A 26793-nucleotide genomic window follows, 5' to 3' on the forward strand; every position below is an offset into this window, starting at 1 on the left:
TCCTGCGCTTAAAAGCTTACAGCACCTGGTATTCCCAGGCGGTCTCCCATCCAAGTACTAACCAGGCCCATCCCTGTTTAGCTTCCGAGATCAGACGAGATCAGGCGTGCTCAAGGGGGTGTGGCCGTAAGCGAGGGCAAGGCTCCCTGGCACCCTTCTTATTGAGAGGACAGCTCCGTCACCTCTTTTACGACGCTGCTTTTTTTCCCTTGCGTTTTTCTCTTCTTCCCACGTTCTCTCTCTTCACTGCCTTCGTCCCCGCTCTATTTCACTTCAGCCTTTCACTCTTGATTCCTTCCAATGAGGACGGAGCTGCGGGAGAAAGGGCGCTATAGAGGATCGCTGTGGAGAGCTGCTGCTGTGCTTTGACATCTGAGCTCTGTGGAAAACGATCTCAATACAATTCTGAAAAACGCGACTCTCCGAACGCCAGCCGAACAAGTCTCCACAGCCGAAGCGCTGTGTCTCTTTTCAGCTGGCGATAAACCTTTCCTCGATCCTTTGCGGACTTGTTAAACTGTTCATGATCAGAATAAAAAACGCTCACGCTAATACACAAGCACCCGTGTCTCGCCAAAGCTGACAAATAAACAGACGGACAAGCCGCACTGCACGTGTGAACAGGGGAATGAGCGAGCGAGCGGGGATAGGGCGCCTCCTGCGCTTAAAAGCTTACAGCACCTGGTATCCCCAGGCGGTCTCCCATCCGAGTACTAACCAGGCCCATCCCTGATTAGCTTCCGAGATCAGACGAGATCAGGCGTGCTCAAGGGGGTGTGGCCATAAGCGAGAGCAAGGCTCGCTGGCACCCTTCTTATTGAGAGGACAGCTCCGTCACCTCTTTTACGACGCTGCTTTTTTTCCCTTGCGTTTTTCTCTTCTTCCCACGTTCTCTCTCTTCACTGCCTTCGTCCCCGCTCTATTTCACTTCAGCCTTTCACTCTTGCTTCCTTCCAATGAGGACGGAGCTGCGGGAGAAAGGGCGCTATAGAGGATCGCTGTGGAGAGCTGCTGCTGTGCTTTGATATCTGAGCTCTGTTGAAAACGATCTCAATACAATTCTGAAAAACGCGACTCTCCGAACGCCAGCCGAACAAGTCTCCACAGCCGAAGCGCTGTGTCTCTTTTCAGCTGGCGATAAACCTTTCCTCGATCCTTTGCGGACTTGTTAAACTGTTCATGATCAGAATAAAAAACGCTCACGCTAATACACAAGCACCCGTGTCTCGCCAAAGCTGACAAACAGACGGACAAGCCGCACTGCACGTGTGAACAGGGGAATGAGCGAGCGAGCGGGGATAGGGCGCCTCCTGCGCTTAAAAGCTTACAGCACCTGGTATTCCCAGGCGGTCTCCCATCCAAGTACTAACCAGGCCCATCCCTGTTTAGATTCCGAGATCAGACGAGATCAGGCGTGCTCAAGGGGGTGTGGCCGTAAGCGAGAGCAAGGCTCGCTGGCACCCTTCTTATTGAGAGGACAGCTCCGTCACCTCTTTTACGACGCTGCTTTTTTTCCCTTGCGTTTTTCTCTTCTTCCCACGTTCTCTCTCTTCACTGCCTTCGTCCCCGCTCTATTTCACTTCAGCCTTTCCCTGTTGCTTCCTTCCAATGAGGACGGAGCTGCGGGAGAAAGGGCGCTATAGAGGATCGCTGTGGAGAGCTGCTGCTGTGCTTTGACATCTGAGCTCTGTGGAAAACGATCTCAATACAATTCTGAAAAACGCGACTCTCCGAACGCCAGCCGAACAAGTCTCCACAGCCGAAGCGCTGTGTCTCTTTTCAGCTGGCGATAAACCTTTCCTCGATCCTTTGCGGACTTGTAAAACTGTTCCTGATCAGAATAAAAAACGCTCACGCTAATACACAAGCACCCGTGTCTCGCCAAAGCTGACAAATAAACAGACGGACAAGCCGCACTGCACGTGTGAACAGGGGAATGAGCGAGCGAGCGGGGATAGGGCGCCTCCTGCGCTTAAAAGCTTACAGCACCTGGTATCCCCAGGCGGTCTCCCATCCAAGTACTAACCAGGCCCATCCCTGTTTAGCTTCCGAGATCAGACAAGATCAGGTGTGCTCAAGGGGGTGTGGCCGTAAGCGAGAGCAAGGCTCGCTGGCACCCTTCTTATTGAGAGGACAGCTCCGTCACCTCTTTTATGACGCTGCTTTTTTTCCCTTGCGTTTTTCTCTTCTTCCCACGTTCTCTCTCTTCACTGCCTTCGTCCCCGCTCTATTTCACTTCAGCCTTTCACTCTTGATTCCTTCCAATGAGGACGGAGCTGCGGGAGAAAGGGCGCTATAGAGGATCGCTGTGGAGAGCTGCTGCTGTGCTTTGACATCTGAGCTCTGTGGAAAACGATCTCAATACAATTCTGAAAAACGCGACTCTCCGAACGCCAGCCGAACAAGTCTCCACAGCCGAAGCGCTGTGTCTCTTTTCAGCTGGCGATAAACCTTTCTTCGATCTTTTGCGGACTTGTAAAACTGTTCCTGATCAGAATAAAAAACGCTCACGCTAATACACAAGCACCCGCGTCTCGCCAAAGCTGACAAATAAACAGACGGACAAGCCGCACTGCACGTGTGAACAGGGGAATGAGCGAGCGAGCGGGGATAGGGCGCCTCCTGCGCTTAAAAGCTTACAGGACCTGGTATTCCCAGGCGGTCTCCCATCCAAGTACTAACCAGGTCCATCCCTGTTTAGCTTCCGAGATCAGACGAGATCAGGCGTGCTCAAGGGGGTGTGGCCGTAAGCGAGAGCAAGGCTCGCTGGCACCCTTCTTATTGAGAGGACAGCTCCGTCACCTCTTTTACGACGCTGCTTTTTTTCCCTTGCGGTTTTCTCTTCTTCCCACGTTCTCTCTCTTCACTGCCTTCGTCCCCGCTCTATTTCACTTCAGCCTTTCCCTGTTGCTTCCTTCCAATGAGGACGGAGCTGCGGGAGAAAGGGCGCTATAGAGGATCGCTGTGGAGAGCTGCTGCTGTGCTTTGACATCTGAGCTCTGTGGAAAACGATCTCAATACAATTCTGAAAAACGCGACTCTCCGAACGCCAGCCGAACAAGTCTCCACAGCCGAAGCGCTGTGTCTCTTTTCAGCTGGCGATAAACCTTTCCTCGATCCTTTGCGGACTTGTTAAACTGTTCATGATCAGAATAAAAAACGCTCACGCTAATACACAAGCACCCGTGTCTCGCCAAAGCTGACAAACAGACGGACAAGCCGCACTGCACGTGTGAACAGGGGAATGAGCGAGCGAGCGGGGATAGGGCGCCTCCTGCGCTTAAAAGCTTACAGCACCTGGTATTCCCAGGCGGTCTCCCATCCAAGTACTAACCAGGCCCATCCCTGTTTAGCTTCCGAGATCAGACGAGATCAGGCGTGCTCAAGGGGGTGTGGCCGTAAGCGAGAGCAAGGCTCGCTGGCACCCTTCTTATTGAGAGGACAGCTCCGTCACCTCTTTTATGACGCTGCTTTTTTTCCCTTGCGTTTTTCTCTTCTTCCCACGTTCTCTCTCTTCACTGCCTTCGTCCCCGCTCTATTTCACTTCAGCCTTTCACTCTTGCTTCCTTCCAATGAGGACGGAGCTGCGGGAGAAAGGGCGCTATAGAGGATCGCTGTGGAGAGCTGCTGCTGTGCTTTGACATCTGAGCTCTGTGGAAAACGATCTCAATACAATTCTGAAAAACGCGGCTCTCCGAACGCCAGCCGAACAAGTCTCCACAGCCGAAGCGCTGTGTCTCTTTTCAGCTGGCGATAAACCTTTCTTCGATCTTTTGCGGACTTGTAAAACTGTTCCTGATCAGAATAAAAAACGCTCACGCTAATACACAAGCACCCGCGTCTCGCCAAAGCTGACAAATAAACAGACGGACAAGCCGCACTGCACGTGTGAACAGGGGAATGAGCGAGCGAGCGGGGATAGGGCGCCTCCTGCGCTTAAAAGCTTACAGGACCTGGTATTCCCAGGCGGTCTCCCATCCAAGTACTAACCAGGTCCATCCCTGTTTAGCTTCCGAGATCAGACGAGATCAGGCGTGCTCAAGGGGGTGTGGCCGTAAGCAAGAGCAAGGCTCGCTGGCACCCTTCTTATTGAGAGGACAGCTCCGTCACCTCTTTTATGACGCTGCTCTTTTTCCCTTGCGTTTTTCTCTTCTTCCCACGTTCTCTCTCTTCACTGCCTTCGTCCCCGCTCTATTTCACTTCAGCCTTTCACTCTTGCTTCCTTCCAATGAGGACGGAGCTGCGGGAGAAAGGGCGCTATAGAGGATCGCTGTGGAGAGCTGCTGCTGTGCTTTGACATCTGAGCTCTGTGGAAAACGATCTCAATACAATTCTGAAAAACGCGACTCTCCGAACGCCAGCCGAACATGTCTCCACAGCCAAAGCGCTGTGTCTCTTTTCAGCTGGCGATAAACCTTTCCTCGATCCTTTGCGGACTTGTAAAACTGTTCCTGATCAGAATAAAAAACGCTCACGCTAATACACAAGCACCCGTGTCTCGCCAAAGCTGACAAATAAACAGACGGACAAGCCGCACTGCACGTGTGAACAGGGGAATGAGCGAGCGAGCGGGGATAGGGCGCCTCCTGCGCTTAAAAGCTTACAGCACCTGGTATTCCCAGGCGGTCTCCCATCCAAGTACTAACCAGGCCCATCCCTGTTTAGCTTCCGAGATCAGATGAGATCAGGCGTGCTCAAGGGGGTGTGGCCGTAAGCTAGAGCAAGGCTCGCTGGCACCCTTCTTATTGAGAGGACAGCTCCGTCACCTCTTTTACGACGCTGCTTTTTTTCCCTTGCGTTTTTCTCTTCTTCCCACGTTCTCTCTCTTCACTGCCTTCGTCCCCGCTCCATTTCACTTCAGCCTTTCACTCTTGCTTCCTTCCAATGAGGACGGAGCTGCGGGAGAAAGGGCGCTATAGAGGATCGCTGTGGAGAGCTGCTGCTGTGCTTTGACATCTGAGCTCTGTGGAAAACGATCTCAATACAATTCTGAGAAACGCGACTCTCCGAACGCCAGCCGAACAAGTCTCCACAGCCGAAGCGCTGTGTCTCTTTTCAGCTGGCGATAAACCTTTCCTCGATCCTTTGCGGACTTGTAAAACTGTTCCTGTAAACAGAATAAAAAACGCTCACGCTAATACACAAGCACCCGTGTCTCGCCAAAGCTGACAAATAAACAGACGGACAAGCCGCACTGCACGTGTGAACAGGGGAATGAGCGAGCGAGCGGGGATAGGGCGCCTCCTGCGCTTAAAAGCTTACAGCACCTGGTATTCCCAGGCGGTCTCCCATCCAAGTACTAACCAGGCCCATCCCTGTTTAGCTTCCGAGATCAGACGAGATCAGGCGTGCTCAAGGGGGTGTGGCCGTAAGCGAGAGCAAGGCTCGCTGGCACCCTTCTTATTGAAAGGACAGCTCCGTCACCTCTTTTACGACGCTGCTTTTTTTCCCTTGCGTTTTTCTCTTCTTCCCACGTTCTCTCTCTTCACTGCCTTCGTCCCCGCTCTATTTCACTTCAGCCTTTCACTCTTGCTTCCTTCCAATGAGGACGGAGCTGCGGGAGAAAGGGCGCTATAGAGGATCGCTGTGGAGAGCTGCTGCTGTGCTTTGACATCTGAGCTCTGTGGAAAACGATCTCAATACAATTCTGAAAAACGCGACTCTCCGAACGCCAGCCGAACAAGTCTCCACAGCCGAAGCGCTGTGTCTCTTTTCAGCTGGCGATAAACCTTTCCTCGATCCTTTGCGGACTTGTAAAACTGTTCCTGTAAACAGAATAAAAAACGCTCACGCTAATACACAAGCACCCGTGTCTCGCCAAAGCTGACAAATAAACAGACGGACAAGCTGCACTGCACGTGTGAACAGGGGAATGAGCGAGCGAGCGGGGATAGGGCGCCTCCTGCGCTTAAAAGCTTACAGCACCTGGTATTCCCAGGCGGTCTCCCATCCAAGTACTAACCAGGCCCATCCCTGTTTAGCTTCCGAGATCAGACGAGATCAGGCGTGCTCAAGGGGGTGTGGCCATAAGCGAGAGCAAGGCTCGCTGGCACCCTTCTTATTGAGAGGACAGCTCCGTCACCTCTTTTACGACGCTGCTTTTTTTCCCTTGCGTTTTTCTCTTCTTCCCACGTTCTCTCTCTTCACTGCCTTCGTCCCCGCTCTATTTCACTTCAGCCTTTCACTCTTGCTTCCTTCCAATGAGGACGGAGCTGCGGGAGAAAGGGCGCTATAGAGGATCGCTGTGGAGAGCTGCTGCTGTGCTTTGACATCTGAGCTCTGTGGAAAACGATCTCAATACAATTCTGAAAAACGCGACTCTCCGAACGCCAGCCGAACAAGTCTCCACAGCCGAAGCGCTGTGTCTCTTTTCAGCTGGCGATAAACCTTTCCTCGATCCTTTGCGGACTTGTAAAACTGTTCCTGATCAGAATAAAAAACGCTCACGCTAATACACAAGCACCCGTGTCTCGCCAAAGCTGACAAATAAACAGACGGACAAGCCGCACTGCACGTGTGAACAGGGGAATGAGCGAGCGAGCGGGGATAGGGCGCCTCCTGCGCTTAAAAGCTTACAGCACCTGGTATTCCCAGGCGGTCTCCCATCCAAGTACTAACCAGGCCCATCCCTGTTTAGCTTCCGAGATCAGACGAGATCAGGCGTGCTCAAGGGGGTGTGGCCGTAAGCGAGAGCAAGGCTCGCTGGCACCCTTCTTATTGAGAGGACAGCTCCGTCACCTCTTTTACGACGCTGCTTTTCTTCCCTTGCGTTTTTCTCTTCTTCCCACGTTCTCTCTCTTCACTGCCTTCGTCCCCGCTCTATTTCACTTCAGCCTTTCACTCTTGCTTCCTTCCAATGAGGACGGAGCTGCGGGAGAAAGGGCGCTATAGAGGATCGCTGTGGAGAGCTGCTGCTGTGCTTTGACATCTGAGCTCTGTGGAAAACGATCTCAATACAATTCTGAAAAACGCGACTCCCCGAACGCCAGCCAAACAAGTCTTTAAGTGGAAATCTAATAAGTAAATTGATTCTTAAAATGTAGAGAGCTTTGCAAAGAAATATATTGGGGCTTTTAGATAATATATTTCAAGGATGTAATTGCTGTGCTACAGTACGTGCAGAATTTTAGAAAACAGTGCGTCAACAAAGTACACTGTTTAGGTTACTTTAGAAGACAATGTACCAAAACAATATATGCTGTCTGGGTCGTTAGAATTAGCTGAAAATAACTGATAAGCTTTGAATAACATATCTAGTGCTTCTTCTTTCGCTTTTTGATGTAATCTGTTTTCTCTTAGGGAAAGTGGAAGTTTTAGAATGGACAAAGCGCTGAGCTTTTTTACAGCGCAACGTCTTATGAAAACCCTGTACTGCTTGTAACAAATTGAGTCTCTGGTTGCTCCCAATATTGAAATAAAGACCTTACTCAGGTGAGAACTCTCTCTTGTGGCTTCCTTGATAGTTATATTTCCATGACACCGGTTTTAATGTCTGTAGATTGTATCTTATTTTTATTTTTTGTTTTGTTTCATGTTCATATTATGTGTTTTCACCCAGTTGACTCCAGTTAATAACAGTTCACCCAGTTAATAGCCACTTTTTATTCGCGAAAAACGGGTGATCTTTCTATCTCGTGATCAGCTTAGTATCTTTCTGTAAGTTTTTTTCTTCTTAATTAAACGTTTAAAATACATGAATTTCATAAAGACAACACACGTTTCGAACAGAAAAAAATCATATTCTGTTCTCTTCCTGGTATGTATAACAGATCAGCAGGTCTTATTTTCCCAATTGCTTTTTTCCACTGTATTTATCATAATGGCTAGCCAATGTCCTCTCTTAGCTAGGTTATGTTACTTGTGGATGTGCTTCTGCATTGCGTAGAAGCACATGTATCCATAGAAAGTGTATTATACTACTATTTGAGCTACAGTACATAAAAATAATTATATCGTTATTAATTTCTTTAGGTACGTGATTCCATATTATATTCCCTATTAATCAAATTCTAAAAGTATGCTTTTGTTTACTCCGATAACGAGCACATTCACAGAAAATGTGAATATCTTATGACTTTTCACAAAGTATATAAAGTTAAGATGGTCAGAAGGAGCATGTAAAAACGTTTCCGAAACCTGGTAAAATCTTACTACATGTAAGACTTTGATGCTTAAAATGTTTAGGAAGAAAGTGGAATACTGGTGTGTATTTTTTCTTTAAACTACCAATACCAGCCATATACAGTTTACACTATATGTTTATGTTCCTAAATTAATATAGTTTATGGTGGTGTATCGTGGTTGTAGAGGTTTGATGGGTTTACTGAGACAATTATTAATTGTAGCAGTAATCACGAGGTTGTTCGTTGTGGCTTTTAGAAAATCAATCGTCAGAACAACTAACAACGCACACACACGGGTTCAATACACGAAATACATTTATTCATATAAATTGTGCACCAAACATATACTAGTCTGCCTGGATACGAGCGGCAGACCTTACTGTGAGGGTTATCAATATACAAGGTATATAATCTCGAAGAGATGCCAACACAAAGAGATACACAACAGAGAATATATGTCAATATATATCGTTCGGTTACCAAATCGCTAATCAGTGTTATTACCCACTGTTACTCTAAACTCGGAAGTAAATACATTACTCATGAATTAAATTGATAACAACTTGTGTTGAGGTACAATTGAATTCTCGAGACACAATGTAGAACATGGGGTTTACTTATCCACTGTGTATGGATTTGGAATCTCCCGGCACGAACACCAAGTCACTCTTTTGCCTGGGAAGAAGCTGGTTCGTTCCTGGTCCAGCGCTGCTTCTGAATAAGCTATTCAGGTTGTCGATGAGGGTCCAACTGTAGGCTGCCGTTGATCAAGCGGATCATTCACGTTGGTAGAATTCTGAGTACGTATGGGATCCTCGGCCTCGCGCTTAGAACAAAGTCCAAGTCCCTTTGCAGACAACAGCAGTTGTCACGTGATTGTCTCTGAGGATGCGCGAAAATGGCCAAGGAGAGCCCCGATCTGAGCTTGCGCTCCCTTTTTGACCAAGACATAGATGTGTGCTGATTGGTTGAGAGTTTGGCGGGCATTAGAGACCCACGTGGTATTACCACGCCCTGCCAGTCCCTGATTGGTTGGTCAAGGTGAGATATGAGTCACTTACTCTTGACACTTAGGAATGCAGTCCAGATGTCCATTCGGCACTCCCTAGACAGATAGGCACCAATGGATGACCATTGATCATGATAGCCAGGCTAAGCTAAGTGCATCCCCATCTGGGAGCTGTCCATTATCAAAAGAAAACATCTTAAATCAACCTGCATGAATACTTTCTCTGTGGCTGCACCACAAAGATGGAGGGTGAGATGGGGCCTCATTTAGGACAGAATACCACCGCCTAATTCTGTCTTATTAACAAGCATTGCCGCTACAACGGCATCTCTCCTGTCAAACTTCCTCCTGACATGTTTGACAGGATCTGGGCCGTGGTGAACAGTGGGAAAGACGCCCTGTGGAGAGTGAGGAACATGGGGCTGTTCAAAGGCATCGAGGTCCCAGTCAAGGCAGCAGGTAGCCTGGCCCTGTTCATCACCCGAGAGAACTATTACCTCAGAGATCTGTGGAGAGAAGGGAGGGAGGAAGCAGAAAATCTGTGGGAAATTGAGAGCATAGGTCAATATCTCAAGAAACTGTGAAAAACATTATCATGTTTAAGTAAAGAATGTGATTTGCACCAGAAAAAAATAAATTGTTGCTATATAACTGGTACCGTGTCAAAATGTAATGAGATGGGATTATATATACTGTTTTAAGTATGTATATTAATGTAAAGCTTTCTAATTTGTGATGTCCTGTATTTTTTTGTGAAAAGAAAATAAAGTTCTTAAAAAATCGATTCACCCAGGGCGAGGCTCGGCCATTGCACTCCGGCTGTGCTGACCCCTGCGAATTCCCCAAATGTGGGAATCTCGACTGCATAATTTCTGGTAGTGGGGGACTGCGTTCGCGCTCTCTCCTGATGTGCTTGGTCAAATATCAGATACGGGAGAGTTAGGACACCATGAGCTGCGATAGGATCCCAGTTCGAAAGGAGTCGATGCCACTGCTGGTTCCCGGTTTCTTTTAGTTAGAGGTCCGGAGAAGCATTTCAAGCTGGTTACACTACTCCTTCCATTCATTCCCTTTTCAAAGTCAGTCGTTTTGCTGTTGTCTGCATTATTTAGGCTGATTATCGAGGTTAGCCTTTATTTGGTCATGGGGGCCTCGGTACTGTATGCTAATTCTCAAGACAGTTTCACCCGTTTTCTGATTGCTAGGTTCTGTACCAGTGCAGACATGTCAAACAGTGAATAGCTGTACCTCTATTGTATCCGTGCTCAATGAATGAAATCAGTATTAAATGAATATATGTATAGTTATACGAAAAACAAGTGGTTTATTGACTCATCTTCATTTGCAGATTTAGAGGCAGCTTCGATATTCGGGGGAGGCATAAAACATGGTGCTGATCTTTGGAAAGCAGGAGGCAAAACTGACACGTTCTCATACAAGGAGCTGAAACCAGGCCACCTGGGTGAAGATCAGGTATCGTAACCGCTAGACCATATGGGAGCATACAGCCATGTTGTGCGTGCGTCATGTAAGCAAACTGTAATTGCTGCCTTCATGACCTGCTTGATGGAGAAAACACACAAGAGAGTTGGCACTCAGAGTGTCGAAGGGTTGATGTATACTAGGGCTCAGTTGAAATGCAGCGTCAGGACTTTTCCGACTAGTGTCACACAAAGAGAGTACATCCTTTCCTACTGGCTGTGTATGTCTCGGTAACTCGCTGTGATCGTATAGTGCTCAGAATTTGTGTTGTGGCCGCAACAACCCCGGTTCGAATCCACATACTGGCAGAATAGGAGGAGTACTGCCTGACTGGATCGTTGATGAACGACAGAGGCCACTCCGACCTCTTCTTGGTTTTCTTCAATGACTTACTAAGGATCTTCTTCACATTCGCCCATGCAGGGGAAGCCAGTTACACCAAAGCAAACGCAGGAAAGTGCATTTCAAGCAGAGACCAGGAGGGACTTGTTTACACCGAGAGTGGTCGGAGAATGGAACAATGCGCCCAGCCCTGTTGCTGGAGCCGATTCTTGATGAGATCTTGGGCTCACTAAGAGGCCCCCGCTGGATGCTAATCTTTCTGTTGTTCTTGCAGGTCCTGCGCTGCTTTTGAGCCGACAGAGCTCGTCCTGGTCTGTCGGCACAGCCCAATTGCAAATGATCGGCTCCACGTACAGAAGGAACGTGCGTTTGGTACAAGAGTGCATGAAGGCACCGGAAACACATTGGGAACAAATGACCGGTCGTTCAAGACCTCTGTGAAGTACAGGAGCGTGCAAAACGAGGCTGCTTCCACCCGGTCTCAAACCGGGGACCTTTCGCGTGTTAGGCGAACGTGATAGCCGCTACACTATGGAAACCTGCAGGGACCGCTGCTGGTGTCTTGCTTGCATTTCGGGCTGAGAAAGGGACGCGTCACTTTAGGCAGGGTGCGCTGGAGAGAGGAACAAAGGGCGCGATGAAACAAAATACCAAAACCCGGGATCAAACCAGGGACCTTTAGATCTTCAGTCTAACGCTCTCCCAACTGAGCTATTTTGGCGGTGCGCAGAGCCCACAGCCACCTGCTCCAGCCTTCCTGTGTTGCGGCATGAGCGCACCAAGAGTAGCGGGAGAGTGTTGCAGGAACGTCACTCTGAAGGAAAGCCACCCAGGTGCGCCCTCTGAGCTCTGTCCAGCGCATCTTCCTCGCATGGACTCCTGCCTGCGAAGGGCAGGAAACAATTAGCAAGAACAGAACGACACCCCATGGGTGTCTCATGACCACACCTTAGGTTGTGACACGTGCAGGTGTGAGGGGTTGCCGGGCTACTTTGGAGCAGAGCTTGGGCGGAGGGGGGGCGGGAAAGCAGACAAAGAGGTGACACCTCAAGGTCTGCACGATCACAGCTCTCCGCTGCCCCAGGCTTCCGCTCGATAAGCTACTGGACACACCCGCCCCTCCTCACACAGACCGTGGAAAAGCCCCCGAGTGTGAGGGCTCTCTCTTCCTCCCAGGAGCTCTTGGACACGACGCACAGACAGGGAGCGGGGAGCCGCTGCCTGCAAACACGGCTCCAGGCAGGAATCCACTCCGCAGAGCAGAGGAGATGGGGGCAGCTTAGCTCCTGTGCAGAGACCTGAGCTGTTGTTGCTGCGGACGCTGTCTTTTCTGCACTCGGGGTAGGAGTGAATGTTGAGTTGCCCTTAGAAATGAAGCAGAGCACTTCAACGGCACGGTTGTGTGTGTGTGTGTGCGCCCTGGTGATTCTGGGAGACAGATCGAACCTGGGCTGTGGTTTAAATGCTATTGGTTTGTGAACAGAATACCCTTATCCCAGTGCATTGTGCCACATTAAATAAACGCACGAGAAAAAGAGATTCAGAACGCAAAGCTGTGTCAGTGTTCTGTGTAAAAAATCGGTTTGAACATCACAGGAGCTGTTTTTAATAAGCTGCTGAGTAAAGAATATTGTAGCATTTACAGGTTCTTTTCAGAACAAAGGACGAGTGGAGACGCGATTAACAAACAAGCGCTTTGTTATTAATACTCACACTTTGTTATGAACACTACCATTAAAACTACCAGTTGTACTCTCACTAATGTTAAAATGAATACACTAGTAGTAGTATTAGTTGCTGCCCGTGACGTCACATACACTCTCTGTGACGAATGCGAGACACCTAGACACATACAGTGACGTGCCGGCTGTTGCCGTGGTTACCATACTTATGATTTATAAACACTGGAAAAATGTATTTAAACTGTTACTTACATACATTTATCAACTTGGAATATAATTTTCTAGCTCTAGGATAGAGTTACCTAAATAATAATATGAATAATCATTGTTTAATTTCGGATTGAACATTATTAACACTAAACGCACTATGGTAATTGATCGATACAGTCTTTATTGACTGTTTTCTAGATATTTAAACAGGGTCAAGAAAAGAATCAGTACTCACCAATCAGTGAAGTTAATCGATTATTCTATGGTCCTTCAGCTGAATAAATTGGTTGTCGATACATAAGTGATCAATAATTCTCCTCCGTTCCCTCCGCGCATCTCCCGCGGTCTCGCTCTCTGATCCCAGCACTCTGGCTGGTGTCTGTGACGTCACAGCGCTCTTTCTGACAAAGCAGAGCTGGAGGAGACTCCTGTCCGGAGCCCGGGGGGCTTTTCTTACAGATATAAAATCTCCCCCCCCAAAAAAAACACACCGGACTGTGAAGAGAAGCGAATCATCACAGTTGGAGAAGGAGAGCGACAAACCTAGGAATAAAATTCATTAAACAGAAAAAAAAGTTTACATCGCAGATTATTGCGTTACAAAGCGTACCCATGTGGAGCAGTAGAGGACAAGCACGAGTCCCTGAAATAAGCGCTTTTAAGAGTTTTACACAAATCTTCAGAGTAAAGAAGCCAGGAGGATCAGACTCCTGATCCTGGAGGTTAAAATGTGTATCCTGGTTTTATTTCCACCCAGCTCTCAGTTCCATTAGTGGTCTGATGATTTAAATTAACTGTATAACTGTTACCAGACTTAATCTAAATTGTAAATTTATAAGACTGGCTACTAATAATAAATATACTGATCAAAGTGTCAATACTGGTGTTTATAAAATAAATACTGTAGCATTTGCAGGTTCTTTTCAGAACAAAGGACGAGTGAAGACGCGATTAACAAACAAGCATTAACACAAAACCAAACACAGGATATACACACACATGAGGAGACTGAGGGAACAAGTACACATAGTTAGGGTGGTAATTACCTAACAACACACTATACTTTTACAAGACTACACAGGGCACTAGAACTACTAGGACATTATTTACACAGGTAGGGTCAGCCGCTGGTCATCGTGCTGACCCTCAGACTCTCCCCGGCTACCACTCCCAGCATGCCCAGCGGTACTACGAGCGCCTAGGGGCACTTTCTCCTCACCACCAGGCGAGGGCATTACACTGCCCCCACCTGAAGCGTCTGGCGTCTGGCGTCTGGCGTCTGGCGTCTCGCCGACGTCGAACACCCCCCTCAGGCTGTACTCGTACTGGGCTAACTGCTGTGGAACCCTGCGCCGCAGTGACGGCTGGCGACCCACGGACGCCCCACTATCGTCCGGCTCCAGCCCCGGCTGCTCCTGTAGAGCCTCCCCACACGGCTCCTCCTCCCGGGCCCGGTAGGGGGCCAGGCGGTCTCGGTGCAGGACCACCACTCTCCCCCGTGTTCGCAACCGGACACGGTAGCAGACTTCACCCACCACCCCGAGTACCTCAGCGGGACCCTCCCATGACGGCGCCAGCTTAGGGCTGAGACCTTTGCAGCGGCGCGGGTTGTACACCCAAACCGAGTCCCCGGGCTGGAAGGCAGGCCCCCTGCAGCGCAGGTCGTAGTGCCGCTTCTGCCGGACCCACGCCTGTGTCAGGTGGGTCCGTGCAAAGCTGTGCACCTGCTGCATCCGCTGCCGCAGGTCCCACTCGTAGTCCGGTCCAGCCGGCGGTGCCGACCCGTCTCCGGGCGGCGGGCCGAAGACCAGGTCCACCAGGGTTCGCATTTCCCGGCCCAGCATGAGCGAGGCCGGGGTGCACCCGGTGGATTCCTGGACCGCGGTCCTGTACGCCCAGAGCGCAAGGGGGAGGTGGCAGTCCCAGTCCCGTTGGTGCCGGGACACCAGGGTGGCCAGCTGGGTGGCGAGCGTCCGATTAAACCGCTCCACCAACCCGTCGCTCTGGGGATGCAGCGGTGTGGTCCGCGTCTTAGTGATCCCCAGGCGCTGGCACACTCTGGCGAAGACCTCGAAGTTACGCCCCTGGTCACTGTGTAACTCCTCCGGCACCCCCAGCCTGGCAAATATCCCCTCCAGCAGTGCATCGGCCACCGTGGGGGCACTCTGGTCCGGGAGGGCGTAGGCCTCCGGCCACTTCGTAAAGTAATCCATGGCCACCAAGACGTAGCGGTTCCCAGCCTCGGTGCGCGGAAACGGGCCCAAAACGTCCACTCCCACCCGCTCCATAGGAGCCCCCACCTGGTGTTGTTGGAGGGGGGCCCGAGAGTGCTCGGGGGGACCCTTCTGCGCCACGCACACCGCACACGTTTGGCAGTACCTCTGCACGTCCCAGTGGCAAAGACCCCAATAAAAATGGCCTCGGAGACGCTGCAGGGTTTTCTTACCGCCGAAGTGCCCCATGCCCGGCTGGCCGTGCACCGCCCCGCGGAGCGACCGAGGCACCACCAGCTGCCACCGTACCTCACCACTGGAGGGTACCCGCCACCCCCGGTGCAGCACCCCATCCTTTACCTCCAAGGCCTCCCACAGGGCGCAGAGGGCCTTGACGGACTTTGGGTGTGGGGCGAGCTCCTCTCGTGTAGGCCGCACTCCAGCTGCCCTCCAGCGGAGCACCGGCCCCACGTCAGGATCAGCTGCCTGACGCTGCGCCAGGTCTGGCAGGCCCACCCCCAGCGGCCCCTCCCGGGCCGTGGCCGCGGTGCCCACCCCCGCCACGGTGCGGACAGCCACCTCACGCTGCTCCCGCCGGGCGCAGTGATGGCAGTCCGCGGCCTCGCAGGGGCGCCGCGAGAGAGCGTCGGCATTGAGATGGCGAGACCCCGCACGGTGCACGACAGTGAAGTCGTACTCCTGCAGGATCTCTATCCATCGCGCCATCTGCCCCTCCGGCTCCTTTTAGTGGAGCAGCCAGGTGAGGGACGCATGGTCGGTCCTCAGCCGGAACCGGGTCCCGAACAGGTACGGCCTGAAGTGGTGGACCACCGCCATCACCGCCAGCAGCTCGCGACGGGTCACGCAGTAGTTCCGTTCAGCCCTAGTCAAAGCCCGACTATAGTAGGCCACTACGCGCTCCCCATCCGGCCCCTCCTGCGCCAACACCACGCCCACCCCCGAGTCACTCGCGTCGGTATCGAGAACATATGGCAACCGCGGGTCGGGGTAGGCCAGCACGGGGGCCCCCACCAGAGCTTCACGCAACCGGCCGAAGGCAGTCTCACAGCCCGAGTCCCAGTCGAAACGGCGGCCCTTGTCGGTGAGGGGTTGAGCCTCAGGCCAGCACGGCGGATGCAGTCCAGCACCGCCTGGAGGTTCGTCAAGGCCTGGTCGAAGCCCCGGGCATGAACCAGCAGATCGTCCAGATACAGCACACACTGGTTCCGCGGGACAGATGCCAGCACCCTCTCCATCAGCCTCTCGAACGTCGCCGGGGCATTGCACAGGCCAAAAGGAATGACAGTAAACTGCCAGAGGCCCTGGCCGATAGAAAAGGCTGTCTTCGGGCGAGCATCGGGAGCAAGCGGTACCTGCCAGTAGCCGCAGCGGAGGTCCAGGGAGCTGAACCAGGTCGACCCGGTGATGTAGTCTAGGGCGTCATCTATCCTCGGCAGGGGGTAGGAATCTTTCCGGGTGACCTCGTTCAGCTTGCGGTAGTTGACGCAGAACCTCCACGAGCAGTCTTTTTTTTTTACCAGTACAGCTGGCGCCGACCACGGGCTCGCAGAGGGCTCAATCACCCCCGCTGCGGCCATCTCCCGGATCTTTTCCTCGGCGGCGGTCCGCTTGGCGTGAACCATGCGTCCCGGTGGGATGCGGATGGGCCGAGCGTCGCCGGTGTTGATCTCGTGTTGGACCAGGGCAGTGCGGGTGCAGTCCTCATCTATCGCCGCAAAGAGATCCTCGTTCTGGGCGAGTAGCGCCTGGAGCCGCTGCCGCTGGTCCTGATCGAGGCCCTCGCAGCTCTGCTGGTAGATCCTCAACGGCGCGCCTCGCTTCCATGCAACGCTCGGCTCCCGCCGCCGCCGCCTTGTCTGGCCCCCCGGCTGACTCGGGAGCAGGATCCAGCACGCTCGCTCCCCGGCTCACAGGCCTGGTCTGCCCCGGCGACTGCCGCCGCCGCCGCCGCCACTGCCTCTTTTTCTCCCAGCTCCGGCAAGCCCGCGTCCCTCGGCCTTCGCCGGGCCTGCCCTCCACCAGGTGAAGTCGCTCCCCCTGCCACACCAACTCCTGCCGGCTCAAGTCCAAACTGGCCCCCACTCGCTGCAGTACGTCCAGCCCCAGAATGCAGTCCTCCTGGATGGGTGCAAGGTAGCAGGGGTGGCACACCGTCGCTGCACCTAGACGGAAGGCAAGCACCCGTTTCCCCCGGACTGCGGCGAGCTGTCCCGTCACGGTCCTTAGCCGCAGGCCGGAGGCCTCCCATCCTGGGGAGTTGGTGCCCTCGGTGTCGGGGAGGACGCCCGGCCGGAGTAAGGTTACCGATGAACCGGCGTCGAGTAGGGCCAGGCAGGGTTGGTCCTCGATTCGGCAGTGGAGGTACAGGCCCCGGCTACAGCCGACTCGCCCCACGGTGACGTGAGGGGCGCCGGTCTTAATAGCGGGGGGTGAGGTGTTCGAGTGGCGGCCTTCCACACGCTGAGTCGCCCCGTTCCCGTTTCCCGACGCCGATCAAGGAGTGCGAGGTTCGGGTGCCCGGCAGAACCGGGCTCAGAGTTCCCTCTTCCTGCAGCGGTCGCAAAGCAGCGTGTGGGGCTGTTCCGCAGGGGTCGCTGCAAGGTCTGGCTCCTCTTCCCCCTCGCTGGACTCCTCCGTCGCCGCCTCGGTCAGCCAGCAGTGTCTGCTGGCGCTTCCAGCCACCCTGAACACGGCCTCAGCCAAGGCCTGCTCCAGCGATGCACTTGGTGCCGCAGCTCCTCGGGTGAGAGGGCCTTGAGAAAGGCCTGGAGAGCCATCTCCCCCTGCGCCTCCCGGGGGAAAGTTGGGTATCCTCGGCGGGCGAGGAACGCGACATCAGCGGCAACCGGGCCCAGTCGCTCTCCTGGTCGGCGCCGCCGCAGGGCCAGCCTCTCCCGCATCAAGTCCGGCGCCTCCTCCACACCGAAACGCAGCTGGAGAGCCGCCGCCAGCGCCGTGTATTCGCCTCTGTCCTCCTCCGGGACGTCCAGGAGCACCTGGCAGGCCACTCCTTCCATCTCTGCCCGGCACCAGCCATTCGTCCAGGTCGCGAGCTGGAACTGCGCCTTGTAGGTTTCCCAAGGCGCTTCCCCGTCGTAGCGACCGGGTTGCACCCGCACTGATGGGTGTGGGAATCGCTGGTCAGCTCCAGCAGGGAGGGTATCTTCTCTTTGGGGCATCCACTGGGCGGGAGTAGCGGGCAGTCGCCCCAATTCTACCGGCAGGACCACTACTGGATAGCCCTGGTAAGGGCTGTGGCCACCTGTCACACCCAGGAGTTGCTCAGGCTCCCTATGTGCGCTGCCGATGGGTTCTGTCTCTTTTAGAGTCAGACAGCACTTGACAGAATCAGCTAATGTCTGCCAAGATTTGTCCATCCTGCCCGCTTCTGACACCAATGTAGCATTTAGAGGTTCTTCTCAGAACAAAGGACCAGTGGAGACGCGATTAACAAACCAAGCAATAGCTTTATTCTTTAACAACCACAAAACCAAACACAGGATATACATGCACATGAGGAGACTGACAGAACACGTACACATCTTTAGGGTGGTAATTACTTAACAACACGCTATACACTTATAAGACTACACAGGGCACTAGAACTACTAGGACATTATTTACACAGGTAGGGTCAGCCGCTGGAAAGCAGGGATAATAAGGAAATGGGTGGCACCCAAGCACATGTTAAAGAAAAAAAACTTGGCTTCTTAAAAGTGATTATGATAGCCACAGGACAGAAGAGACAGTGCACTGTGGTCCAATAATGACTGTGTTGAAACAGCCAGAGTGTGCTGCATGCCATGGAGATGGAAAAGGTAGCTCATCCCAGTCAATCGCAAGGTTGTGTAGGACTGCACATGACCTGATGATGATGGTGCTGCCTCTTGATGGACTGGTATACAAACCAAATGACAGCCAAGCAAAGCGTTAGTTGTTTTACAATTCCGAAAGATTGTTCAAAGTGGCTTCTTGCATTTTTATGACTCCTGTTATAGTGCTTCTCTTGTAATGTTGTAGGATTGTGCACAGGTGTCAGAAGATATAGTCATAAAGAATAACCACAGGCAAAACAACTGCTAGCTTGCTCTTCCCTACTTTGAAAGGAAGATATTGGAACTGATTAAAGAACTTAATTTGAAATGTAAGCTCCTACTAACACAGGAGAGAGAGTTCTGAAAAGTAAGCACAAGGCACACCATGGATAAATAAATGTATTAATTTAAAAAAAGAAATACTGAGAAGGTCAGAGGAACAATAATTGTTGTATTTATTTGCTCAGGTAGTTTTATAAGTTTAACTTTCAGTAAAGTTCTGTTAAAAATAAAACTGGTCATTAGTTGGCGTCTTTTGTAACGATTTAGCAATAGTGACATGTCGGCTTGTTCGACTGGAGTGTTAAACAAAAATAATACAGTAGCGTCCTGTCTCAAGTGTACAGCTGCAGTTCTCGTTTGTTTCGTGACTAATTGCAATTGCATTAGTCTGTGTAAAAAAAGACTTCTGCAGCTCCAGTGGTGCAATCGAACTCATGCTGAGATTGAGTTCAAGCCTCACCTGGAGCAGTGTGGCCTATATCTTCAACTATTTAAACTAACTGACCAGTTTAGGTCCTGTTAAGTATTTGCTGGAGATCAGGTCTAAATTAACATCAAAGGAACAAGTAAAGGTTTGTTCCTTGTCAGACCTGAAGAAGGCTCCAAAGCTCAAACGTTGTTTGCTTCTCTTTTCTGCATGGAATAAAATTTTACTTGTTCCTATGCAGTCCACACATGCTGACACAGCTCCCTACTTAAATTACCATCAGCAATGGACCTCCAGCAGACCTATACACAAATATATGAGAGAGGTCTACTGAAATGAGAGGAGCATGATGGAGTACCGAAGACTTGAAAAAGCACTCACTTTTCTGTGTTTTTGTTGTTACCAAGATTTGTTTTTAATGTTCTTTTTCTCTTTGTTTTGAAGTTGTTCTGTTTTTTTTTTCTTTTTTGTAGTTGTTAGACTACTACAGGGATTTACCTAGTCTATTAAGACTTCTTTTATCAAAACATATTTTATTAATAAAAGTGTGATTTCTTAATAATCAACTTTAATGTTATCTTTATTAGTAGCTGTATTACAGGTAATGCATGCACAGCCTTTATTATGCTATAGTGAATTTTCAGGTATCCCATGGAGGGAAGAGAACTGAAATTAAGGAAATACTTATTTAAAGGGGTATAAGTCTTAAAAGTGTTCTGTCACATCTGGGTGTTAATTGAATAGATTTGTTGTATTATTTCATATGATTTGACTCTACACTTGTGTTTCTCAGGAGACAGCAGTAATATTGGGGATTTGCAGGTACAGATAATAAATTATACTATACAAGTGTAGAGGTTTGATGGGTTTACTGAGACAATTATTAATTGTAGCAGTAATCACGAGGTTGTTCATTGTGGCTTTTAGAAAATCAATCGTCAGAACAACTAACAACGCACACACACGGGTTCAATACACGAGATACATTTATTAACATAAATTGTGCACCAAACATATACTAGTCTGCCTGGATACGAGCGGCAGACCTTACTGTGAGGGTTATCAATATACAAGGTATATAATCTCGAAGAGATGCAAACACAAAGATACACAACAGAGAATATATGTCAATATATATCGTTCGGTTACCAAATCGCTAATCAGTGTTATTACCCACTGTTACTCTAAACTCGGAAGTAAATACATTACTCATGAATTAAATTGATAACAACTTTTTTTGAGGTACAACTGAATTCTCGAGACGGAATGTAGAACATGGGGTTTACTTATCCACTGTGTATGGATTTGGAATCTCCTGGCACGAACACCAAACCAGCTGACAAGCTCTGTTGCAGCCTCTGTTCCAGCAGTTGTCCAATGGGCGTTGTCCCGGCGTCCTCTGGCTACCAGTCTGAATCCATCAAGAAGACAGGAATTTTAATATCGCACTGCCGTCTTGTGTACAAAATATTTGTTCAGCTCTAACGTCTGTGTGCGTTGACAAGGCATCTCAAAAGGACGTATTAAATAAGAAAATGATCCTTTCTGTTACCATTCCTGTGGTTGGAGCGTTGTTTCACCCTTTTACGTTCTACAATATTTACAGACAAGGTTTTATCACTGGAGTTGTACAGAACAAGTGTGCATCAGTCCATGAAAATCATCAGATGCAAAAGATGGATTGTGGTCTGTGAGCACCTGCACATCTTCGAAAGGTCTCTATGTTGGGGGTGTAGCTTAGTGGTAGAGTGCTTGTCTTACATGTATGAGGTCCCAGGTTCAATCCCTAGCATCTTCAAGTGCTTTATGTTACTGTGCTCACATCGCAGTCTTCTGTCGAGTGAGAACTCTTTGCTCGTGTTCATAGAGAGCCAGGTTTACACAATTAAACTCGAAGTGCTACAGTGTTCTCTGCAGTTTTAGATGTACCTCCAAAGCATTTAGTTCTGTTAACTACCAAAGAATGTGAACTAATTTAAAGTCACATTCAGGAAATCCAGAGAACGTCTTCACACTTGTCGTGGCTGTTGCAGAAAAACCTCACCCGGGATTTCCTGAGAGATCATTCACCGAGCGAGTCCTCCCTCTGGATTCCGCACTGAGCTGAAAGCTGCGCGAATTCCTCACTGCGTGTCCTGTACTGTGTAGCACAGTGACAAGAATGCCTTGAGTTCTTTTCCGTATGTGAAGGAAAATGCAAAAGAGCATGAAAAGTATTGATGGAATAAAATATCCATGGTACAACTCGAGAAAGAACTGACGGACAAAACAATGCCATTTGATGATTACAAGAGAAACACAACCGTCCGAATATGGGCTTGGATCCTGAACGCTTGTGTTAAAAGACAAAGCAAAGGATATAACCTGTAAATGTCTTCATGTCTTACAGTTTATGAAATAACACAATTTCTTACTTTCTTGATAATTTCTTACTATTGATAGATGCTTTTTTTTTAATTTTAACAGAATCACAATTACAGAAATTTGGGGTTAAACTGTTATTCACATATTCTAACGAAGAGAAACGTTAGTGTCTTCCGGTGTGTGAGCCCATTTCTCAAATAAGAAAAAAATAAGTTATATAAATTGAATTATTCTATTTTGTAGGCTTGCATAGTCTTATTCATATTTCAGTTAAACCTTTTCTTCTGTAGTAATTTCATTTGATATTGTATTAGTCCTGATTTACAATTTTTGGACATGGTTAATCTTAAATCATTTGTATTTAGTTTCAGTTTTGGAAAATCGTGCCCAGAAGCTACTAAAACTGGTAATGTTTGCATAATGTGTAATGCAATAGTAGCATTTTGGGTGGGAAAACAAAAGGTATTTCTTGGTATTAATCCTAACACTTCATAAGCGGTGTTCGAGGATTTCTCGCTTCAGATAAAGCTGTCACTACATCATAGATTTTTACTCAATCAATATCAGCAGTGTTATCGCTACCGAACGCTAAATATAGATCCTGGCAATACTAAGGAAGCAATCAATTTATACATTTTGATCATTGATATTGAGGAATAATATTATACAAATTGTGGTTTTCTGTTAATTGCCAATTTTATTGTAATTACATCTTCGTTTACAGATGTCTTGCATGTATCACAAGGTATAATAGTCGCCGTGTGTCCTCAGCTAAAATGTTTTAAAAAGTACAACAAAAGTACAATATGCTTAACAACATTTATGGTTATATCTATATTAAAATGAAGGTAAATATACCAAGATATTAAAAAACAATTGTACAGTCCTAATCTCATAATGCTTGTGAAGTTTTCCAATAAATCTGAACTGTAATTTTGAAATATTATTGCTGAGAATGGAAAGAGAATACAAAGATCAAAATCAACGAGTGAAAATACGAAAGTAGTTCATTAAACTGAGTTTCTTCCCTGAAATGATTTGATTTGCTTGCAAAGTACTGAGCAGCTTTGAAAGGATCGCGGGAATCAAATATACAGATGGGTTCAGAGTGTGCTTTCCAACTTTTGTTTAACATTTGTCTTTGATAGGGCAGAGTCGTCTTCACAATCTGGGTTACATAAACAGGAGTGACGTCAGTACAAAACAGCTTTCCTTCTTGGGGAACAACAGTTGTGTTCCATATTTCTAACTATTTTGGTTTCTGTGGTTATAGCTGTGACCTTGTGGCGCAAATGTAGCATGCCTGACTCCACATCAGAAGGCTGTGTGTTCAAATTATGTCGAGGTCTGCTTTTAGTTTTTCAGGTTCTGCTCGTCCTGAACACGGAATTCACACCATGTAGTTGAGTTCTATCTGTACACCACATAGATAATCTAAACAAAATAAAGCCCTACTGGACATACAGTTAGGATCTCACTCAGCGAATACCCTTGAACACAAGAGAGAAGGCACAGTTCACATCTGCGAAACATCACATCCGTCTTTAGAGACAGCTACATCAGAGAATGGAATCCCGGAAGTTTCAAATAACTTCTTTTAATACAGGTTCAAGCAAACCTGAAAGTTAGGGAGTTTCTGGACACTTTTGTTTTATTAAAAAGTGTCTGAAGCCTGAAAATGTAATTTGAAAAAAAAAACCGCTATTGGACATTAGCAGGTACTTTTTGTAACGATTTGCTATTTCATGCTGGAAAACAGAGGAAACAGACCCAATGTTTGCTTTCAGGTGCGGTTCATTACATAATAGACATCTATTACTGAGGAGCTTGAATAAAATTTACACAAGCAAGGTAGAAGTCGAACCTACAATCTTATGATCTAAAATCAGATGTGTTATTTATTAAACTGCTGGTATTTCACATAACCTGAATTCCCCCATAGTGTGCTCAGCGTCGCTACTAGTAATATAACGCCCTGTCTAAAATTTCAAAGTGAGAAACATGTGTTTTCTGATTTTTTATGAGTTTTAAAATATAATCTCTTTAAATCAGACAAAGGGTTTATGTTTCGCACTGAAATTCCAATTGATTGAGAATTCAAAGAAAGACTGTTTTCTTCCACAACACCGTATATTTATCACATCCACCAGACTCTTCAACTTCTCCAGACCTTGCTGGGTGAGCATTTGCTCCTATAAATCAGGTCACGTATCATGTTAAATCACTTCTTCTCAACACAACATTTCACGGTCCACGTTTTCTCTATGAAAAAAAGACATTTTTCCCTTGCACGATTTCTCATTTTTTATCAAAACGTACAGAAATAAAAAAGAAGAAGAAATAGTGTTGCAAAAGAACTCTGTTGCCCTTGGGAGATGTCAAACGCATTGGACATGAAAAATGCCAGATAAAAGCCAATTCTCTTAGTTTCTCGTTGTCGGGGCTGCTACTGTATGTAAAAGAGGCCATTTGCTCTGAGAGCAGGTTCAGCGCTTTCTGAATGCAGATGTCTCAGAGCGATGTGTCCAAGTGGCTGTAAAAGGGGTTGGATGTCATGTCACCGTAGCTTAGTTGTGTCACGACCACCAGGCAGTCAAGACCAAAGCGTAAGCGAGCTAATCAGACCCAGCAGCGGGTGATTATTAACAAACGCCGCCGCACAAGTTAAACCACCTGCGCACACTCATTGCGGTGCGCACTGCTATTTAAACCATCTTCACCTGCTTCCCACTGCTCGGTATTGAGTCTACTCCTTGAGAGCTCTACCTGGCGTTTTTCCCCGTACCTCATTTATTCTGGATTTTGGATTCCCCTTCTGCCTTTTCGACTTTGCACCTCGCCTCTCGACTCGGACTGTCTGCTACCGGTAAACTTCCTGGATTACGACTTGCCTTTCGCCTTTTGACTACGACCTTGCCTCTCGTTCTGGTTTGTTCGCCTGCCTCATCTATCACCCGTGCCTGCGTCTGCACAGGATCCGTGTATCTTCTCACCAGGGATTCCTAACAAGTTGGTTAAAGTGCCTCTTTATTAAACAAAAGAACTGCGGTTTGAATCCCAGCTGTGTATTTCTTCCTATCTTGTAGTACAGAACGTACCATTTTGGGCACTCACAAAGGGCTTGATTTCGTTAAATGCATGTGTTCATTTCCTTTCTGGAAAACTTGTTTTTGATTAAATTCACACAGCTTGCGAAACATGAAATTCAGTTCTTGGTTATCAGTGCAGAAGAAATATTACCGGCCGGCAAAAAGAACAGTAAGAGATTTTTTTTTTTTGGGATTCGAGAAAATTCTCCACCAGTCAGTGTCTGTGGCCCGATCGGTTAGTGCATTTGGTTGTTATCCAAAAGGTTGGTGGTTCAAGTCCAACCAGGGATGGGTTTCTTTTGTGATGTAAATATTGTTTTCGCATAGGTCGATTGGATTTTTGAGCTAAACCATAGCTATTTTAATATTTGTAGGAAATGCGACTGTTCAACACGTGTCAAAAATGTCCAATAATGCCCAACATCGCAACTCCCCAGAAAACCATATTCACCCAAGAAAAATGATCGTTGAATCGTCATTTATACTCCCGTCACATCCTCTGCTGAAATATTTTAAAAATACAATGCAGATTTGTTTGAGAACTTGACAAGCATTGTTTTGTTAGCACTGTGCAGTTGGATTTTAATATTTTGACATTTACCTTAATTTTAAACTGTAAATACTGTACAATCTATTGTAATTGTGTTGTAATATTAAAATGTTAGCTGAGGATGCAAAGGGGTGAAAGGGAAAGGTCAGAGGGTACAGTAACAACAAGGTTAGGATTGGTGGAGGTGTTGATGGTTTTTCTCTGTAGAGGATGATTGAGTTTTTTATCCTTCTCTGAAGTGAGAAACTGGAAGAGTTGGGAGTTGAGAGATCTGATGAGGTTAGTTATAAAAGGAAGTTGATGTGGAGCTGTTAGCTGTAAGAATTCCTTAATGTCTTTGATGTTGTCATCAAAGATAAACTGCAGTCAGCAAAGCTAAAAAGAAATGTATCTTTGCATACTGCCCTGTCTTTCTAACACCTGAAGAAGGCTCCACGGCCAACACGTTGTTTCCTTTCTTCTCTTTTCAGCATGGAATAACCCTTTACTTGTTCCTTTGCAGCCTACGCATGCTGACGCAGCTACTCACCTGATATTTAACATTCCTATAATCACAAATATGAATGTCCACTGTGGGTATTTTTTCCATGGTTATTTATTCTGTCATTGAAGCATATTTTATGTCATACCGAAGTGTCATAATCACTGAATTTTTTTATTTATTTAGAAAGTAAGAAAATGATAAATCACTATGAATTGCATTTAGCCTGTACTGATCTAGATTTTCTATATACTTTAACATGCCATGTTCACAATGTCACAACTGAAATGCAACAGTGAAGTGTTGTAATGTACATAGTGTCGGAACATTGAGATGTTTTGGTAATGAGGAAGGAGGGACATGCCATGTTCACAGGGTCATATTTAAAAAAAATGGCACAGTAAAATTTCCTAAAGCTCAGAATTTTGATAGTCTGTTCAATTGTCTCTCACACCTCAATGTCAGACTTTTTAGATATTTTTATAACCAGGGGGTAGGTTTATAGCAAGAAGCAGAAAGTGCCTGTGAACTTATGTTTTGCCTTTGTCTTATTTACTTATTGTGTTTGTGTTATTGTGAGTTTTGAAAATTGGTTTACAATTTTCTGAAATGTGTTTCACACAAAAATTCTATTTGGATATTCACTACTTACATATTCCCCTTTGCTGAGGATAAATACAGTAATCCATCCCGATTAGTACTT

General features: G+C 48.0%; 7 non-coding genes and 5 pseudogenes across 7 annotated transcripts; 1 reads left to right on the plus strand and 11 right to left on the minus strand.

Annotated features, from left to right (window-relative positions):
* Positions 1 to 13: 13 nt before the first annotated feature.
* LOC148671816 (5S ribosomal RNA) lies at positions 14 to 132 on the minus strand. Its single transcript, XR_015938005.1, has one exon. It is a non-coding gene; the product is annotated as a 5S ribosomal RNA (ribosomal RNA).
* Positions 133 to 669: 537 nt separating this feature from the next.
* Positions 670 to 788, minus strand: LOC148671817 (5S ribosomal RNA; annotated as a pseudogene).
* Positions 789 to 1321: 533 nt separating this feature from the next.
* Positions 1322 to 1440, minus strand: LOC148671818 (5S ribosomal RNA; annotated as a pseudogene).
* Positions 1441 to 1977: 537 nt separating this feature from the next.
* LOC148671819 (5S ribosomal RNA) lies at positions 1978 to 2096 on the minus strand (annotated as a pseudogene).
* A 537-nt stretch (positions 2097 to 2633) lies between these two features.
* On the minus strand, positions 2634 to 2752 carry LOC148671820 (5S ribosomal RNA; annotated as a pseudogene).
* Positions 2753 to 3285: 533 nt separating this feature from the next.
* LOC148671821 (5S ribosomal RNA) lies at positions 3286 to 3404 on the minus strand. The gene has a single exon (XR_015938006.1). It is a non-coding gene; the product is annotated as a 5S ribosomal RNA (ribosomal RNA).
* Positions 3405 to 3941: 537 nt separating this feature from the next.
* On the minus strand, positions 3942 to 4060 carry LOC148671822 (5S ribosomal RNA; annotated as a pseudogene).
* A 537-nt stretch (positions 4061 to 4597) lies between these two features.
* Positions 4598 to 4716, minus strand: LOC148671823 (5S ribosomal RNA). Its single transcript, XR_015939145.1, has one exon. It is a non-coding gene; the product is annotated as a 5S ribosomal RNA (ribosomal RNA).
* Positions 4717 to 5255: 539 nt separating this feature from the next.
* On the minus strand, positions 5256 to 5374 carry LOC148671824 (5S ribosomal RNA). Its single transcript, XR_015938007.1, has one exon. It is a non-coding gene; the product is annotated as a 5S ribosomal RNA (ribosomal RNA).
* Positions 5375 to 5913: 539 nt separating this feature from the next.
* On the minus strand, positions 5914 to 6032 carry LOC148671825 (5S ribosomal RNA). Its single transcript, XR_015938334.1, has one exon. It is a non-coding gene; the product is annotated as a 5S ribosomal RNA (ribosomal RNA).
* A 537-nt stretch (positions 6033 to 6569) lies between these two features.
* Positions 6570 to 6688, minus strand: LOC148671826 (5S ribosomal RNA). Its single transcript, XR_015938008.1, has one exon. It is a non-coding gene; the product is annotated as a 5S ribosomal RNA (ribosomal RNA).
* Positions 6689 to 9874: 3186 nt separating this feature from the next.
* LOC148671827 (U1 spliceosomal RNA) lies at positions 9875 to 10039 on the plus strand. The gene has a single exon (XR_015938170.1). It is a non-coding gene; the product is annotated as a U1 spliceosomal RNA (small nuclear RNA).
* The last annotated feature ends 16754 nt before the right edge of the window (positions 10040 to 26793 follow it).

This window comes from Lepisosteus platostomus, chromosome 5 (assembly GCF_059453375.1).
Source record: "Lepisosteus platostomus isolate fLepPlt1 chromosome 5, fLepPlt1.hap1, whole genome shotgun sequence".
Taxonomy (NCBI): Eukaryota; Metazoa; Chordata; class Actinopteri; order Semionotiformes; family Lepisosteidae; genus Lepisosteus; species Lepisosteus platostomus.